This window comes from Eriocheir sinensis, chromosome 48, assembly GCF_024679095.1.
Source record: "Eriocheir sinensis breed Jianghai 21 chromosome 48, ASM2467909v1, whole genome shotgun sequence".
Taxonomy (NCBI): Eukaryota; Metazoa; Arthropoda; class Malacostraca; order Decapoda; family Varunidae; genus Eriocheir; species Eriocheir sinensis.
Window position 1 is genome coordinate 8,235,302 of NC_066556.1, and position 18,603 is coordinate 8,253,904.

Here is an 18,603-nt window from a genome sequence, read left to right on the forward strand (position 1 = left end):
AACGAAGACCCATGAAAGGAAAAGGATCGGGAGAGAGAAAGAGAAACAGATAGATAGATAGATAGACACATAGAGAAAGAGAGGGGAAGGAAGAAACGAAAAACAAAAGACCGGTATATAAAAATTAGTTACCAAGAACTGAAAAAAAACATCGAGGGGAAAAGAACACGCCCAGAGAAATTAAAACAGAGAACGGGAACCAGAAAAAAAAAGGAATACGAAAGAAAAAGAGGAAAAAAGGAAGAAGTAAATTAAGGGAGTATATAAAAAAGGAAGATAATAAAAAAACGATTAAGAAGCAATGAAAAAAAACGACGTTCTGAGAAATGAGAACCGAGAACCGGAACAAAAAAAAAGAAATGCGAAAGAAAAAAAGGAAAGGAAATGGAAGAGCTTAGAAAAGGGAGTATTATAAAAAACGAAGATAATAAAAAAACGATAAAGAAACATTGAAAAAAAACGACGTCCTGGGAAATTAGACCCGAGAACTGGAACAAAAAAAAGAAATACGAAAGAAAAAGAGGAAAGAAAGGAGGACGTTAATAAAGGGAGTATATAAAAAGGAAGATAATAAAAAAACTGGGAATAACTATCGGAAAAAAAAAGAAAACTCGCCTTGAGGAACGAGCTGGAGAAAGGAACAAAAAAGAAGAATTACGAAAGAAAAAATAAAAGAAAACTAGAAAGAACTTAGTAAAGAGGGTATGGAAAAAGGAAGATAATAAAAAAACAAAACAAAAACAAAGAAATAAACATGCACTGAGCAATGAAAACGGAGAACAGGAGGAAAAACGAAGAAAACTACGAATGAAAAAGAAGAAGAAAATCAGGAAGGAGAGTATATTATAAAAAAAGAAGATAACAACAAAAACTGAAAAAAAGTATAACAGGCCATAAAAGATGAAACTGGAGAACGTGAGAGAAAAAAAAGAAGAAAATGTGTAAGAAAAAGAAGAAAATCAAGAAAAAGTTAGCAAGGATAGTACATAAAAAAAGGAAGATAACAACAAAAACTGAAAAAAAATATAACAGGCCATAAAAGATGAAACTGGAGAACGTGAGAGAAAAAAAAGAAGAAAATGCGTAAGAAAAAGAAGAAAATAAGGAAGAAGTTAGTAAGGAGAGTATATAAAAAAGGATGATAAAACAATGATAAAAATACGCCATAAAAGATGAAATTGAATAACGTAAGAAAAAAAATGTTACAAAAAGAGGAAAAAATCGACGAGAAAGTTCGTGAAGTGAGTAGAAACAAAAAAAAATGCAGATAATAAAAAGCTGCAAAAAATAAGAACATCGAGGGAAAAAAACATGTCTGGAGGAATGAAAGTGGAAATAAGGTGAGAGAAAAAATAAAAAAAAGGAAAAAAAAAAAAGAAAAGCGGGAAAAACTTACTAAGGAAAGTATATAAAGAAGAAAGATGGTAAAAAAACAGGAAACATCGAAAAGAAGAAAAATCGCCCAAAAAAATAAAAACCGGGAACTGAAGGAGATAAAAAAAAAGTGCGACAGAGAAAAAAAAGAGGAAATGTGAAAGAAAAAGAGAAAGAATCGGGAGGAGAAGGAAGTTAGAGCAGTTTAAATTACGAAGCCAATTCAATCTGAGGGAGAGGAATTTCTTAAGTGAGGAGTGTGGGAGGTAACCTGATCCGAGAGAGAGAGAGAGAGAGAGAGAGAGAGAGAGAGAGAGAGAGAGAGAGAGAGAGAGAGAGACAGGATCAGCAGGAGAGGGGAGACGAAAGCGAGGGGATCCACAACCACTATCACCCCCACCCCCACCACCTCCACCACCCCCACCACCACCACCATCGCCATCGCCGCCGCCGCCGCCGCCGCCGCCACTTGTTGCTCAGTGGTGGCGGGTTCCTCTCTCCAATAAGACTCTCCCCGCGCTCTCTCCAACCTCCCTTCTTCCAGGTAACTCTCTCTCGCTCTCCCTGCTCTCCCTCACTCTCACTCTCGCTTTCGCTTTCTCTCGTCACTTCTCATTTTCCAGCTCGTCTAATCTTACTTGTCGGTTTCATTTTGTATTTTGTTTATCATTTTTGTGTGTTTTGGCAGGTCTTTTGAAACTCATGGTATATACTTTTGTTTTTACGGTTTTGTCTTCTTGTTTGTGGTTATTCATTTTCTCGTTTACCTTTTTTTTATTTTTCCTTCATTCGTTTCATATGTAATACGGTTCGGTTTTTGTGTCACGGTTCTTTTGTTTGTTTGTTTGAATGTTTGTTTTTCCTGGTCGAACTTACTGCTACTTTTGTTTTACTGTTTGTGTTCTTGTTTGTGGTTATTCTTTTCCCTGTTTTCATTGTTTTCATTCTTCTGATAATTATGGTTCGTTTTTTTTGTCATTGTTCTCTTGTTTGTTTGTTTGTTTGTTTCCTGGTCGAACTTACTGCTACTTTTGTTTTACTGTTTGTGTTCTTGTTTGTGGTTATCCTTTTCCCTGTTTTCATTGTTTTCATTCTTCTGATAATTTTGGTTCGTTTTATTTCTGTCACGGTTCTTTTGTTTTCTTTTCTGAACGAACTTACTCCTACCTTTGTTTCATTGCTTGTGTTTTTGTTGGTGGCTATTCCTTTTCTCGTTTTTCTTTTTTATCCATTCGTGTCATATTTACGGTTCGGTTTTTTCCTACCATGGTTTTGTTTGTTTGTTTGTTTGTGTTTTCGTCGTCGTCTTTGTGTCCGAGTTCAGTGAAAGTGGCAATCGGTGAATAGAGCGAATACCTTGACGAGAAAATGAAGGACGAATCGTGAAAGGGGGTGAAAGAAAAGATAAGTAGCTACGAAAATATGAAGAATTAGTCGTGAGAAGAAAAGAAAGAAAAAAATAACAGCTACGGAAATATGAAGAATTAATCGTGCGAGGGAAAGAAAGAGAAAACAATTAGCAGTACCTAGGAAGTTAACTGAGCCGCCTCTTCCTACCTGTGGCTCACCTGAACACCCCAGACATACCTGAGATTAATTAGTTTTCCGTTACGTTAATAAGAAAAAACGAGGCGAAGGTATGACAAGATCCAGGTGTTTCTTTTTTAAGTTTCCCGAAAATCTGTGCTGACGATAAACGATAATGAACGAAAAAGAAAGAAAGCGACAAGTGAAATTCAACGAGACAGGAAGTGGAGAAGTGGAGAGGAGGGACAGAGTGGGAGAGAAAAAGAAACGAAAAGGAAAATTAAATGAGGTAGGAAGTAAAAAGTAAAGGACAAAGAAAGAGAGTGTGAGAAAAAAAAAAAAAAGCTACAAAGGGTATTAAACGAGGTAGGAAATGGAGGGGAGAGAGAAAGAGAGTGAGAGAGAAAAGAACGCAGCAGATGGGATTAAACGAGGTAGGAAATGGAGGAGAGAGAGAAAGAGAGTGAGAGATGGGATTAAACGAGGTAGGAAATGGAGGAGAGAGAGAAAGAGAGTGAGAGATGGGATTAAACGAGGTAGGAAGTGAAGAAGAGGAGAGAAGAGAAAGAGAGAGTGGGAGAGAAAAGGAAACGAAAGGGGAAAATAAATGAGGTAGAAAGTAAAAAAAGTAGATGAGAAAGAAATAGAGTGAGAGAAAAAAAGGAAGCTACAGGAGATATTAAACGTGGTAGGAAGTGGAGAGGAGAGAGAAAAAGAGAGAAAAAGAAAGTGAGAGAGAAGGAAAAAAAGAAAGGAAAATCAGTTTGAGTCATACCCTTCTGAGAAAAAGAAATAATAAGACAAAAACAAAACAGTCTAAATATTAACTTTTTTTCCTGGATTCCGTGAGGTTACCGAACGAAAAGAAATACAAAAAAAAGGATCGGCTTGCGTCACACTACTAAGAAAAGGAAAACAAAGAAATACACAGGATATAAAAAGCAGGAATGACCAAGCTATTTACTTTTGTTTTTCTTTCCCGCGATATTCCCTTGATACCACCGAAGGAAAAGAAAGATAAAAGAAAGATCAGATTGCGTCGCACTTCTAAGAAAGGAAAACCACAGAACATAAAAAGCGAGAATGATCAAACTATTTACTATTTTTCGAAGCCTGCGTGGAATAAAAAAGATGTTACCGTCACAGTTACAAGAAAAAGAAGGGAAAAGCAAAACATAAAAAGCAATAATGATGAAACTATCTATTTTTCGAAGATTACGTGGAATAAAAAAAAATATTACCGTCACAGTTATAAGAAAAAGAAGGGATAAACAAGAACAGAAAAAGCAAAACTAATCAAAATATTTACTTTTTTTTCCCCTAAGACTACGTGGAATACCTGTGAGAGATAGAAAACACACACACACACACACACACACACACAGACACAGGCACACGCACACACACATACATGCATACATACAACACACAAACGCATAAGCAATCACCTTCCAACGTCATTAATTAACCTGCCTCTAAGGATGAAAAAAAGTACTAATAGATAAAACAAAAACAGGATCCCGGCGTCAACATCTCCTCGAATTCCGTGTTACACCTCATAAAGAAAAAGAAAAAAAAAACGTACCCACTCAAAACAAAACAAAACAAAAACTAGCATCGTCATTCACACACCTGAGCTTTCCTTAATTAAATATACGCCACACCTGTTTATTAAATGTGTGAACGAGGTTTATTGCATACCTGACGCGTTCCCTGGACATTTACGTCTACACTTCAGGAAGGGAAAAAGATAAAGAAGGAGAAGGGGGCAGGAAAAAAGACAGAAGGAAGAAGATGAAAAAATAAAAAAGAAGTTACTGGTGATATTTCCTGGACATTAATACTTACACTTTGGGTAGGAAAAAAAGAAAAAAAAGGAGAGACAAGAAAGAAGGAGGAAGAAGAAAGAAGGAAAACGGAAAAAAGAAAAATTAAAGTGGGAGAAGAAAAAAGAACGAAGAAGAATAAAACAAGAGAAATAAAGAGGGAGAAGGAAGAAGAAAAAAGGAAATAAAGAAAAAAACTAAAGTGAGAGAAAAAATAAGAAGGAAGAAAAAAGCAAAAGAAAAGTAAGAAAAAAGGAGGGAGAAGGAAGAAGGAAAGAAGTAAAAAAAATAGAGATAAGAAGCAAGAAAAAGGAAGGAAGGAGGAGGAAGAAGGAAAACAAGGATAAAGGAAAAGGAAGAAAGAAGGAAAGGAGAAGAGAGAAAACGGAAAAAGAAGGGAAAAAATAAAACAGGTGAAGCTACTGGCCACTCATTTCCTGGGACAATGACACCTACACTTCAGAAAGGAAAAGAAAAAAAAGAGGAAATTAAAGTAGGAAGAGGCTACTTTAAGGCTAAATACTAATCCTTCCACCACCATGGACTCCTGTTGCCTGGTCGTGTTATGTGGAGTGTGAAGCCATATGAGGAAAACAGGTGGAAAACATGTGAAAAATAAGTCTGGGGTCGTTCCTCTCCTCTCTCATACCTCTGACCATCTTCCTCTTCCTCTGGCTTTGTGTCGTGGGGGAGGTGGAAAACAAGGCGAGATAAGATGAAAAAATATGTTGTATGAGTGTTAGGAAGACAAGGTTAGAGTTACATGGGAAAAATAAGTCTGGGTTCGTTCCTTTCCTCTCTCATACCTCTGACCATCTTTTTCTTCCTCTGGCTTTGTGTCGTGGGGAAGGGGGGAAAACAAGGCAAAATAAGACGAAAAGATAAAGTTGTATGAATGTTAGGAAGACAACGTGAGAGTTACATGGGAAAAATAAGTTTGGGTTCGCTCCTCTCCTCTCTCATACCTCTGACCATCTTCCTCTTCCTCTGGCTTTGTGTCGTGGGGAAGGGGAAAAACAAGGCGAAATAAGACGAAAAGATAAAGTTGTATGAATGTTTGGAAGACAACGTGAGAGTTACATGGGAAAAATAGGTCTGGGTTCATTGTTTTTCCTCTCCCATGTCTCTGACCAGATTCTTCCCATTTCTGTTGCTTTGTGTCGTGTGGAAGTGAGGAAAACATGGCAAAATAAGATGAAAAGATAAGTTATAAGAATGGATATGAAAACAACGTAAGAATTATACGAGAGAAAAGTAAGTCTCGCTATTTTGAATTCTCTTTTTTTTCGCCTTTTTTCTATTTTCTATTTTATTTCTTACTTCTCTCTCTCTCTCTGTCTCTGTCTCTGTCTCTTCTAAGTTATAATTTCATCCGTTTTGTGATGAAATATTTGTGACGATAAGATTTGGGAAGAAAGAGAGAAAAAATAAACAAGAATATTTCTCATCCTCTACATCGTTCTCTTGAGTGTCGCTCCCTTCCACTCTCATCTCTCTCTCTCTCTCCCAGCCTTCCTCGTACTGTGTGTGGCGTGTATAATTCATCAAAAAAACACAAGTAAAATAATACAAAAAAGATGAACAAGTGAGTCCCCCATCCTGTAGTCTCAGTTCTCGGGATTCTCGTTTTCTTTCACTCCCATCTCTCTTTTCCAGTCTCCCTCGTACTGTGCGTGGTGTGAATACTTATGAGGAAACCGAAAGGGAAACAAGGAATAAAAAGATGAATGTGCAAGTCCCCCCTCCTGTATATTCAGTTCTCTAGAGGCTGACTTGCTCTCGCTGTCACATCCCTCGCAGTCTTCCTTTTCTGTATAGCGTGTATTGAAGAAGTACCCACGGAACATAAGAGAAAAAGGCGGAATAAACGAGTCTTCTTTTCCTCCTGAAGAAAACCCACGAAAAATAAGAGAAAAAGGCGGAATAAGCGAGCCTTCTTTTCCTCCTGAAGAAAACCCACGAAAAACAAGAGAAAAAGGAGGAATAAGCGAGTCTTCTTTTCCTCCTGAAGAAAACCCACGAAAAATAAGAGAAAAAGGAGGAATAAGCGAGTCTTCTTTTCCTCCTGAAGAAAACCCACGAAAAATAAGAGAAAAAGGAGGAATAAGCGAGTCTTCTTTTCCTCCTGAAGAAAACCCACGAAAAATAAGAGAAAAAGGAGGAATAAGCGAGTCTTCTTTTCCTCCTGAAGAAAACCCACGAAAAATAAGAGAAAAAGGAGGAATAAGCGAGTCTTCTTTTCCTCCTGAAGAAAACCCACGAAAAATATGAGAAAAAGGAGGAATAAGCGAGTCTTCTTTTCCTCCTGAAGAAAACCCACGAAAAATAAGAGAAAAAGGAGGAATAAGCGAGTCTTCTTTTCCTATATATTCAGTTCCAGCGAGTCTCATTTCCTTCTACTCTCATGTCTCGTAATATTCCTCGTTCTGTGTTGTGCCGTTGCTATAGTGAAGAAAATATACGAAGAAGAAAAAAGGATCAATAAGCGAGTCTCCCATCCTGTTTATTCAGCTCTCCAGTCTTGCTTCCTACCACTCTTACATCTCTCGCAATCTTTCTCGTTCTGTGTTGAGGGGTTACAATAGCGAAGAAAATATAAGAATAACAAGTAAGAGAGGAGAGTAAGTATTCCATTCTGTGTTCCATTATCCAGTCTCGCTTCCAACCACTTTCATATCTCTCGAAACATTTCTCGTTCTGTGTTGTGACGTTACTATAGTGAAGAAAATATAAGAATAACAAGTAAAAGAGGAGAGTAAGTATTCCATTAACCGGAGTCTCGCTTCTTCCACTTTCATCCCTCGCGACATTCCTCGTTCTGTGTTGTGCGGTTGCTATAGTGAAGACATACAAAGAATAAGAAAAAAATATTAATAAGTGAGTTTGCCATCCTATGTATTCACTCCTCTGAGTCTCGCTTCTTCCACTCTCATATCTCTCGCAACATTCCTCGTTCTGTGTTGTGCGGTTGCTATAGTGAGGAAAATACACGAACACTAAGACCAAGAGAAGCGTTATTTTAAGCATCCCACTCTGTATTCCATTCTCTCGAGCCTCGCTTCCTCCCACTCTCATATCTCTCGTAATATTCCTCGTTCAGTTTTGTGCGTTTGCTTTATAGTGAAAAAAATACACGAAGGATAAAAGAAAGATGAATAAGCGAGTCTCCCATCTTGTATATTCCATTCTCTCGTGGTCTCTCTTAATCCTACTCTCATGTCTCTCGTAATATTCCTCGTTCTGCGTGTTGTGTGGTTGCTACAGGGAAGACAACATACAAAGAACAAGTGAAAGAGAAGAGGAGGTTTGATCCTCCTCCCCCTCTTTATTATCCAGTTCTCTATTCCTGCAGCAAGTGAAGAAAACATACGAAGAAGAATGAGAGTAAGAGAAGACAAAGTTAAAGTCTCCCTTCCTTTCTTCGTTGCCAATTTTCTATCCCTGCAGCTTCCTCTCGTTCGTTGATTGGTGTTAGTGAAGGAGAAGAATACATCCAGACAACCAAAGGAAAGCAAAAAGTAAAAGAAAAGTAAAGTTACACGCTCTGAGATGTCTGGGTTGGGTTTGTGAGTTGAGTGTTAGTGAAGCCAACGTCTGCAGTTTCGGAGTGCCCTACCTCTTCCACCCCCCCCCCACCCCCCCTCCATACCATCACCACTACCATTACTGCAAATCTAGATATCTCACTGTACCTCATCATCTTAGAATCAACACCAACACCATTCTCGTCACCAGTACCATTTCCACCATCACCATCATCACCACTATCATTACTACCGGACTAAACACCTCTCTACACCATCAACATTCGATCCCCATCAACACCATTCTTTTATCGTCACAGTCACTACCACCACCATCTCGTCAACCAAAAATCACGACCAGTATCCTCATCATCACCATCACCAGCACTTTCACCATCATTATACTGCGAGCCCACACATCCTCGGTTCCCCTGTTTGAAAAGCCTCCCGTATATAAGTTGCTGGGCTTCCACGGACCGTTCTGTGACCCAATTGATAGTTTTACACGGCTTATACACAATGAACGGGAAAATCACCCACGAAAACCGCGGCCTTCTCTGCGGTCTTGGGGAATAGGCTTAGTGGGAGCCCAAAACTCAAAAATATGAACCTATGCCTCTTCATCCATCTCTTCCCACGACAGCCAGTCACTCCTCCTACAATGAAATACCTCCCTCACCTTGATCGATAAGGAGGCGGAAGGGTTAATAAGCTGAGGCCTATAAGTAACGAGGGAAGGCTTCGTTATTATGTAGCTCAACTTTTCCTTAATTACGGAGAGTTTGGGATTAAAACTACCTCCCTCCCTCTCTCCCTCTCTCCCTCTCTCCATCTTTGACATGATCCACCTCTCTCTCTCTCTCTATCTCGATCTCACTGTCTTACTCTCACTCTCTCGCTCTCTCGTTCTTGTTCTCGTCCGTGTTATCTCTCTCTCTCTCTTCGTACACAGTCACCTTATGCAGTGGTGTTGATTTTCTTTAGTTTTTGTTGGTTTTCTTTTCTTTTTTGCTTGTTTGGTTGTTGTTAAAGTAGAAATAGTAGTAGTAGTAGTAGTAGCAGTAGTAGTAGTAGTAAAAGTAGTAGTAGAAGTAGTAGTGGTAGTGGTAGTGGTTCTCTCTCTCTCTCTCTCTCTCTCTCTCTCTCTCTCTCTCTCTCTCTCTCTCTCTCTCTCTCTCTCTCTCTCTCTCTCTCTCTCTCTCTCTCTCTCTCTGATACTCTATACCGACGCAATTATATTCACCTTTTGTCTATGGTATCCCTCTCAGATATCCCAATACTCCAGACCTTTTCCTTTTCTCTCCTCTTTCCTCCCTTCTCCTTCCACCCCTCAACTTCTTATTTCCTTTCACTCTCCGCGCGCTTAATTAATTCCCTCTCTCTCTCTCTCGTTCCTTCTACACATACCTCACTCCCTTTTTTTTATTTTCCCAACCTTTGTCTCTCCTCCTCTTCTTCCCTCTTTACATACTTCCTCTCCTATGCCCAAATACAAGTTCTCTTTATCTACCTATTTGTATGTACCGTCCGTATTATCTTTACTTTCTCATTTCCTGCATATCTACATACCAATCTACCTATATATGTGTCTACCTACCTATCTATTTCCTCTTCCTTTCTAGCAATCTTCCTTTCTCTACTTGTATCTTATGTAATATTTCCCCTCCCTGCCTGTCTACATTCATACCTACCTACCTACCTATGTTACCTACCTACCTATGTGTACCTACCTACCTAATTATGTGTATCTATCTACCTACCAACCTGTTTACCTATTTGCCTGCTTACCTAACTTTCTCTTTCACCTTCATCCGTATTCGTGTAAAAGTGAGTTTCTTCAATAAATCAAAATGGATTCCCCTTTCTTTTACGGACGTTCCCTAAAATGCCTCCCACTCGCTCACTCCCGCTGCGTATTAAAAGGCCAGTCCTGAACGCTTGGCACTTCGATCACTTATTGTCTTGGCAGTGCGAATATAGAAAGGCACATGTTGTTTCTCTCCCTCTATCTCTTCCTCTCTATCTCTGTTCTTTCTCACTCTTGTTCTCTCTCTCTCTCTCTCTCTCTCTCTCTCTCTCTCTCCCCCCCCCCCCCCCTGTGTTGAGTTGCGAATTTATAAACGTCCATCAACTTCATCCTCTTGTTTAACCTTTCATCCCATCCATCTCCTTTTTTCCTGTTTTTCCTTTTACATTTTTCTCCTCTCTTTGCTCCTTTTCCTATACGTCCTCATTCTCCTATTTCTTTTCTTTCTTCCTCTATACCTTGCTCTTATTTTCTCCTCTTATATTTTGCCTCTAACTCTTTCTGCTATCTTTCCTCCTCCTTTTCCTCCTCCTCCTCCTCATGACCCTTTTTATCATCCTCTTCCTCCTCTTTCTCTCTTTATTCCTGGCTCTTCTTTACTCCTTTATTTTTCCTCCTACTCATTCTGCTCTTTGTTCCTCCTTTTCTTCCTCTTCCTCCTCCTGACTCTTTTCATCATCCTGTTCCTCCTCTTTTACTTTTTATTCCTTGCTCTTCTTTCCTCTTCATTTCTATTTTTCCTTTGATTCTTTTTGCTCTCTTTCCCTTGCTCCTCTTCCTTATCCTCTTCCTCCTGACCCTCTTTATCTTCCTACTACGGCTCCTTTTCCTTTTATTTCTTGCTCCTCCTCTTCATTTTCTTATTCCTATTATTTTTACTTGTATTCCTTGTTTCCTCTCTTTCCCCTCCTCTTCCTCTTCTTGACCCTCTTTATCCTCTTTTTTTCCTCTTTTCCTTCTCGTTCTTTTTCTCGTCCTCCTCACTCACTTCATCCTCGTATCCCTCCTCTTTCCCCTCTGTTTTTTTTTCTCCTTCTCCTTCTCTTTCTCCTCGTCCTTCTCCTCGTCCTCGTCCTCGTCCTCGTCCTTCTCCTCGTCCTCGTCCTTCTCCTCGTCCTCGTCCTTCTCCTCGTCCTTCTCCTCGTCCTCCTCCTCCTCCTCCTCCTCGTCCTCCTCCTCGTCCTCGTCCTTCTCCTCGTCCTCCTCCTCGTCCTCGTCCTTCTATTCGTCCTCCTCCTTCTCCTCGGCCTCCTCCTCGTCCTCGTCCTTCTCCTCATCCTCGTCCTTCTCCTCGCCCTCCTCCTCGTCCTCGTCCTTCTCCTCGTCCTTCTCCTCGTCCTCCTCCTCGTCCTCGTCCTTCTCCTCGTCCTCCTCCTCGTCCTCGTCCTTCTCCTCGTCCTCGTCCTTCTCCTCGTCCTCCTCCTCGTCCTTCTCCTCCTCCTCCTCCTCGTCCTTCTCTTCCTCCTCCTCCTCCTCGTCCTTCTCCTCCTCCTCGTCCTCGTCCTTCTCCTCCTCCTCGTCCTCGTCCTTCTCCTCGTCCTCCTCCTCGTCCTCGTCCTTCTCCTCCTCCTCGTCCTCGTCCTTCTCCTCCTCCTCGTCCTCGTCCTTCTCCTCCTCCTCGTCCTCGTCCTTCTCTTCCTCCTCCTCCTCGTCCTCGTCCTTCTCCTCCTCCTCCTCCTCCTCCTCGTCCTCGTCCTTTTCCTCCTCCTCGTCCTCGTCCTTCTCCTCCTCCTCGTCCTTCTCCTCCTCCTCGTCCTCGTCCTTCTCCTCCTCCTCCTCCTCCTCCTCCTCCTCCTCCTCCTCGTCCTCGTCCTTTTCCTCCTCCTCGTCCTCGTCCTTCTCCTCCTCCTCGTCCTCGTCCTTCTCCTCCTCCTCGTCCATTGAATTACTTGAGAGAGTACAGCACCGCGCCACGAAGATGATACCATCACTGAGGACGAAGCCCTATGAAGAGCGACTCGAGCGACTCAACCTCTTCACGTTGGAAAAGAGACGCCTGCGGGGAGACATGATACAAGTCTTTAAGTACCTGAACAAGCTCAGCAACGTTGATCACTCCAAACTCTTCACGGAAAAACAATTCAAGCAAAGCGATGCAATACCGACATCGGCAGGAGTTATTTCTCGAATAGAGTTGTTCGCCACTGGAACAGCCTTCCTGCAGAAGTGATTAGCGCAGAGACCATCAACTCCTTCAAGAAACGCATTGATCGCCACTTTGCTGCATCGGGAGTGAACTGAACGTTCCCAAGAGTAGATACACAAGTGCTTTAATCCTTCCCTCCAAGCCACTCCATGTTTCTCCTCCTCCTCGTCCTTCTCCTCCTCCTCGTCCTTCTCCTCGTCCTCGTCATCGTCATCGTCATCGTCATCTTCATCTTCGCCTTCGTCGTCGTCGTCGTCGTCGTCTTCATCTTCCTCTTCATCTTTCTCTTTTTCTTTTTCTTTCTCTTTCTCTTTCTTGTCGTCATCGTCGTCATCTTCATCTTCATCTTTCTCTTTTTCTTTCTCTTTCTCCTTCTTGTCCTCCTCCCCATCCTCCTCCTCCTCCTACTTCTCCTTCCCCTCTTTCTAACTCTATTTGGGATTCTAAGGAACACACTGGAAACGTGTCTGAGCCGCAATGACGCGCCGCCGAACCTAATGTAATGACTTCGTGAACGGTAGTGTGGACGTGCCAGGAAGAGGAAGAGGAGGAATACAAAGGAATACATAGGAAGAACAGACACCAGAAGACCTATCGGTCTATGACGAGGGTGTCTGTTTACTACCGCTACTACTAGTAATCTACGTGTGGTAGGACAGGACAGAATAGATGAAGGCTCCTCCCCACCCACCTCTCCCTCCGGCAACATGCCGGCAGGAAATAGTTAGAAGAGAACACCATGTACCTTTAAGGAAGAAAGGGACATGGAAATTTTACAGTAAAGAGAGAAATAAGAGGAAATTACTACCCTTAACTTACACTACTGGTAACCTAAGCTGTGGGGGAGAATGACTTCATTACATAAGAACATAAGAACACAGAAACACAAGGAGACTGGAAGAGGACGAGTGGCCTACACAGGGCAGCCTCAGGATCCCCCCTAATACTCACGATGGGTGAGGTGTAGTCTCAGGGGCACAGGTGGAGGCTTAATCCTCGTTTTACCGGCGGTACTAGGCACGGCACCAGTAACCTGCCACCTTACTGCACCCACACCTCACTCCACCTGTCATGCGGACATTAACTGTTGCTTTACTCTATTGTTAACTTACGCTACTTGCAATCTAGGTTGTGGGGGAGAATAATATGGATTTAGGTTGACGTCTTATTGCAATCTGTCTGAAAACATGCGAAGAAGGGTCAGTATAATCTTATATCCCTGAAGTACTTATCCCATGAAGACTTGAAGCTATTGATACTCTGCGCGCTAACTACTGACGGTGGGAGTCTATTCCAGTGATCGACGACTCTATTATTGAAAAAAACTTTTGCGCACCAATGTGTTACATCGGTTTCCCTTTAACTTCATACCGTTGCTGCGTGTTGGTGTCTCTCTGAATAGACTATCTGGTTTAATGTTGTCGAATCCACTAAGGATTTTGAACACTTCAATTAAGTCCCTTCTTATCCTTCGCTTTTTTAGGGAAAACATATCTAAACGCCTCCTAAAGGAGGAGGAGGTGACCTTTACACTCCCCTCGCTGTCCTGCTCTCCGCTATAGTAAAGTGGATACAGAGAGAAGAGAGAGACTGCGAAACGAAGTGAAGAGGGAGAAGAGAGTGAGTTGAGTAGGAAAAGCCAGTGAGAGAGAGAGAGAGAGAGAGAGAGAGAGAGAGAGAGAGAGAGAGAGAGAGAGAGAGAGAGAGAGAGAGAGAGAGAGAGAGAGAGAATGTAATTAAATAGATAGGTAGACAGATCCATGAATAAAGATAGAAATAGACATATAAATAGATAAAGATGTCTGGATGGATAAATATAGAGTTAAAAATAGAGATAGATAGATATAAGTAACAAAAAATAAAGAGAAAGAGAAAAAGAGTAAAATAAAGAATATATACAAAAAATATCATTAAAGTCAAGATATTTTTGGTCTGGTATGTCATCTGCCGATCTATTTCTTTCCTCTCCTTTCCTCCGCCTTTTCCCCTCCCCTCCCTTCCCTCACCTAACCCCTTCCCCCCTTCCCTCCCCTCTTCCTCTTCCTTTCTCCCTTCCCTCACCTCTCATTCACTCTCCCCTCCTCTCTTCTTTCACCTTCCCTTTCCTCCACTTAACCTCTCACTTGTCTTCTCCCTCCTCTCTTCCTGCTCGTCCCCGGCCCCTCCCTCCCCCTCTCTTCCATCTCGTTCCCCGCCCCTACCTCCCCCTCTCTCCCTTCTCATCCCCTCCCCTCCTCTCCTCACTGTCGCTATCCATTTCACCTCTCCCTTCCCTTCCCTGCCCTCATCTCTCCCCTCCTCCTTCTCTCTACTTAGATAACCTCTCTCCTCCTCTCCTACCCTTCCTTCCCACTACCTAACCCCTCACCTCCTATCACCCCCTCTCTCTTCTTTCTTTTCGTTCCCTCGTCTCTCCATCCCCCTCCCTTCCCTTAACCTGACCCTTACACATGATCATTCCACTCTCTCTTTTTTCTTGTCGTTTCCCTTCCCCTTCTTCCCCTCTGCCTTCCCCTACCCTGACCCTCACCTCTCATCCCCTTCCCCCTTCCCTCCCCCTTCCTTTTTCGTCCCCCTTCTCCCCTCCTCCCCCCCTTCTCTATCCGCCCTGCCGCCCCACACATCAAAGGGAGACCAGCTAATTGGATGAACAACTACAAATATGCTAAAAAGATGATCAATTCCCTTTGTATGATGCAGTGGAGCTTGACAATGTACGCTGTGTTGTCCTCCGCCGCTATTTTTATTTGATTATGTAGCATTATTTTGTTTGTCATTATTTTCTGTCGTCGTTTTTTTATTTATCTTATTATTGTTTTTCTTTGTTTATTTGTTTTTCGTTGTAATAGTGTCGTTGTTCTTTTGCCATCTCCTTGTTTGGTGTTCGGTTTTTTTCTTTCCTTATTTTTTTTTTCTTCGTCATTGTTTTCTGTCATTTTTGGGGGTTTGCTTTCACCGTTTTCGTTTTCGTTATTATTGTTGTTGTTTTTCTGGCATTTCCGACTTTGTTCTTCTAGTTTTTTTTTTTTCTTGTCTTTTCACTACTTTGATTTCTTCCTAATTTTCTTCATTTCTCATCTTTCCTTCCCTTTCTTTGTCTTGTCTGTTTCTTGTTTTCTTCTTTTCCTTTTACTTTTTCGCATGCTTCCTCATTATAGTTTATTCTTCTTAATCTTCTTCTTCTTCTTCTTCTTCAAATACTTCTTGTTCGTTCTTTCCTTTTCCATCTACTTTTTTTACATTCATTGTTGTTATCATTTCTTCTTTTTCTTTAACTTTATCTATATCTTTATTTTCTTCTTTTTTTTCTGCTTCTTCTTGTTTTGTCCTTATTCTTCGCCTTCGTCTTTGTATTCTTTTCGTCTTCCATTATATTTCTTTTTTTGAGGACAATCTATTCATACAATATAAATGAGATTTTCTTGAGCATATTTACCTAACATAAACGTGTGTGTGTGTGTGTGTGTGAGAGCGTGAGTGTGTGTGTGTGTGTGTGTGTGTGTGTGTGTGTGTGTGTGTGTGTGTGTGTGTGTGTGTGTGTGTGTGTGTGTGTGTGTGTGTGTGTGTGTGTGTGTGTGTGTGTGTGTGTGTGTGTGTGTGTGTGTGTGTGTGTGTGTGTGTGTGTGTGTGTGTGTGTGTTGACAACAGTTTCCGAGAATTCAATAATCTTATTCGTTTTCTTTTAACATTCGTCTCTAAAAAAAATTGCGTATATTCTTTTTCAAGGGCGGCTTATAACAAATGCTCTTTCAGTCTTCTCCATTTGTGCGAAAGTGTGTGGGAGGCGAGATAGAGGTAGGTAGGTAGGTAGGTAGGAAGGTAGGGTGTAAGCTGGTAGTCTGGAATGCTAGTAGGTAGGTAGGGTGGTAGGTAGGTAGGCTTCAGCAGTTAGACAGAGAGGTAGGATTGTAGGTAGGGAAGCATGTTAATAGATTGATAGGGACGAAGGTAAGCAGGTGGATAAGAGCGATAGGTTTGTGGGTAGGAAAGCAGATGGATAGAGTTGTTGGTCTGTCTGTTGGAAGGTAGTAAGGCATAGGTATCAGGTTAATAGATAGATAGGGACGAAGGTACGCAGGAGGTATCAGGTTAATAGACAGATAGGGACGAAGGTACGCAGGTGGATAAGAGCGGTAGGTTTGTGGATAGGAAAGCAGATGGATGGAGTTGTTGGTCTGTCTGTTGGAAGATAGTTAGGCATAGGTCACGCGGATGGAACCCTGCGAGTTGATTGAAGGCTGCACCCAATTAGAGTAGCAATTAGTCGGTAATGATGACAAATCTCTTCAGAAACAAAAGGCGAAGGAGGAAGAGGAAGAGGAGGACGAAGAGAAGGAGGTGGAGGAGGAAGAGATGGAGGGGAAGGAAACAGAATGACAAAAAGAGATGATGATGGTAAAGCGAAGATGCATGGTGACTGTGGTGATGAAGATGGTGATGATGATGATGATAAAGGTGTTGATGGTGATGAGAAGGGTGATGGTGACTTGTGGCAATGGAGGTGGTGCTGACGTGTGTGTGTGTGTGTGTGTGTGTGTGAATCAATACCGCCACATATATCACAAGCTCGCCAACGCTCGACCACTTCGCTTCCCATTTTCTTCCTTTAACTTATCGCAAACCTTCGACTTGTTTCTTTCTCTTCTCTCCATGTACTTTTTTATTACCCCCTCCAGTTTTTTTTTTTACGGGAAGTTCGACTAAAGTTTGATAATTTCGTTGAGCCGTAATTCCTCCTCCTCCACCTCCTCCTCCTCCACTGCCTCCTCCTCCTCCTCCTCTTACATAGATAGATGGATAACAAGACTCGACTTTCAGAGCAAACTTTGACATTTTTCTACTTAATTTTCTTGTCCCACGCGACGACGAAGGTAAACGTTCTTAAAAGTCTCCTCGTCTTTTGCGTTGGACTAGATTATAGCGTCCATTTTCTCCACTTACCTACAAACTTATGATACTGCTACTACTACTACTACTACTACTACTACTACTATTACTACTACTGGTGCCTACTACTACTACTACTACTACTATTACTACTACTACTACTACTACTGCTACTACTACTACTACTACCGCTATGACTACTGCTACCGCTATTCTACCACAACTAATACTTTTAATACTACATATAATAATAACAATACTAATGGCCCTAACAATACTAACTCTCAGAAGGCTTATGGACCTGATGGAGTGCCTCCTCTTGTCCTTAAAAACTGTGCCTCCGTGTCGACACCCTGCCTGGTCACTCTCTTTCGCCTCTGCCTGTCAACATCTACCTTTCCTTCCTGCTGGAAGTATGCCTTCATTCAGCCTTTGCCTAAGAATGGTGACCGTTCTAGTCCCTCAAACTACAGCCCTATAGCTTTACTTTCCTGTCTATCTAAAGCTTTTGAATCAATCCTAAACCGGAAGATTCAAAAGCACCTTTCCACTTCTGACCTTCTATTTGATCGCCAGTATGGGTTCCGCAAGGGACGTTCTACTGGCGATCTTCTTGCTCTCTTAACTGACTCTTGGTCATCCTCTCTTAGCCGTTTCGGTGAAACTTTTTCAGTTGCGCTAGACATATCGAAAGCTTTCCATAGAGTCTGGCACAAGCCTTTGCTTTCTAAACTGCCCTCTTTCAGATTCTATCCCTCTCTCTGTTCTTTTATCTCCAGTTTCTTTTCCGGCCGTTCTATCTCTTCTGTGGTTGACGGTCACTGTTCTTCCCCTAAGCCTATCAACAGTGGTGTTCCACCGGGCCCTGTCCTATCACCCACTCTCTTCCTGTTATTCATCAATGATCTTCTTTCCATAACAAACTGTCTTATCCACTCATACGCTGATGACTCCACTCTGCATTATTCGACTTCTTTCAACAGAAGACCCTCTCAACAGGAATTACATGATTCCAGACTGGAGGCTGCAGAACGCTTAACCTCAGACCTTGCTATCATTTCCGAGTGGGGTGAAAGGAACCTTGTGTCCTTCAATGCCTCAAAAACCCAATTTCTCCACCCAGAAACTCGACACAAGCTTGCAAACACCTATCCCCTATTCTTCGACAACACTTAACTGTCACCTTCTTCAGCACTAAACATCCTCGGTCTATCCTTAACTCAAAATCTTAACTGGAAACTTCACATCTCCTCTCTCACTAAATCAGCTTCCTCGAGGTTGGGCGTTCTGTATCGTCTCCGCCAGTTTTTCTCCTCCGCGCAGTTGCTATCCATATACAGGGGCCTTGTCCGCCCTCGTATGGAGTATGCATCTCACGTGTGTGGTGGCTCCATTCACACAGCTCTCTTGGACAGAGTGGAGTCTAAGGCTCTTCGTCTCATCAGCTCTCCTTCTCTTACTGATAGTCTTCTACTTCTTAAATTCCGCCGCCATGTTGCTTCTCTTTCTATC

The 18,603-nt window shown here is 41.9% G+C and overlaps 1 protein-coding gene across 1 annotated transcript in view; it reads left to right on the forward strand.

The window, feature by feature from the left end:
* Positions 1 to 1,853: 1,853 nt before the first annotated feature.
* LOC126981537 (oxytocin receptor-like) overlaps positions 1,854 to 18,603 on the forward strand; it is a 55,540-nt gene continuing 38,790 nt past the window's right edge. Inside the window, exon 1 of the mRNA XM_050832736.1 lies at positions 1,854 to 1,918. The gene's annotated coding sequence lies outside the window, so the exon portion shown is untranslated. The remainder of the gene's footprint in view (positions 1,919 to 18,603) is intronic.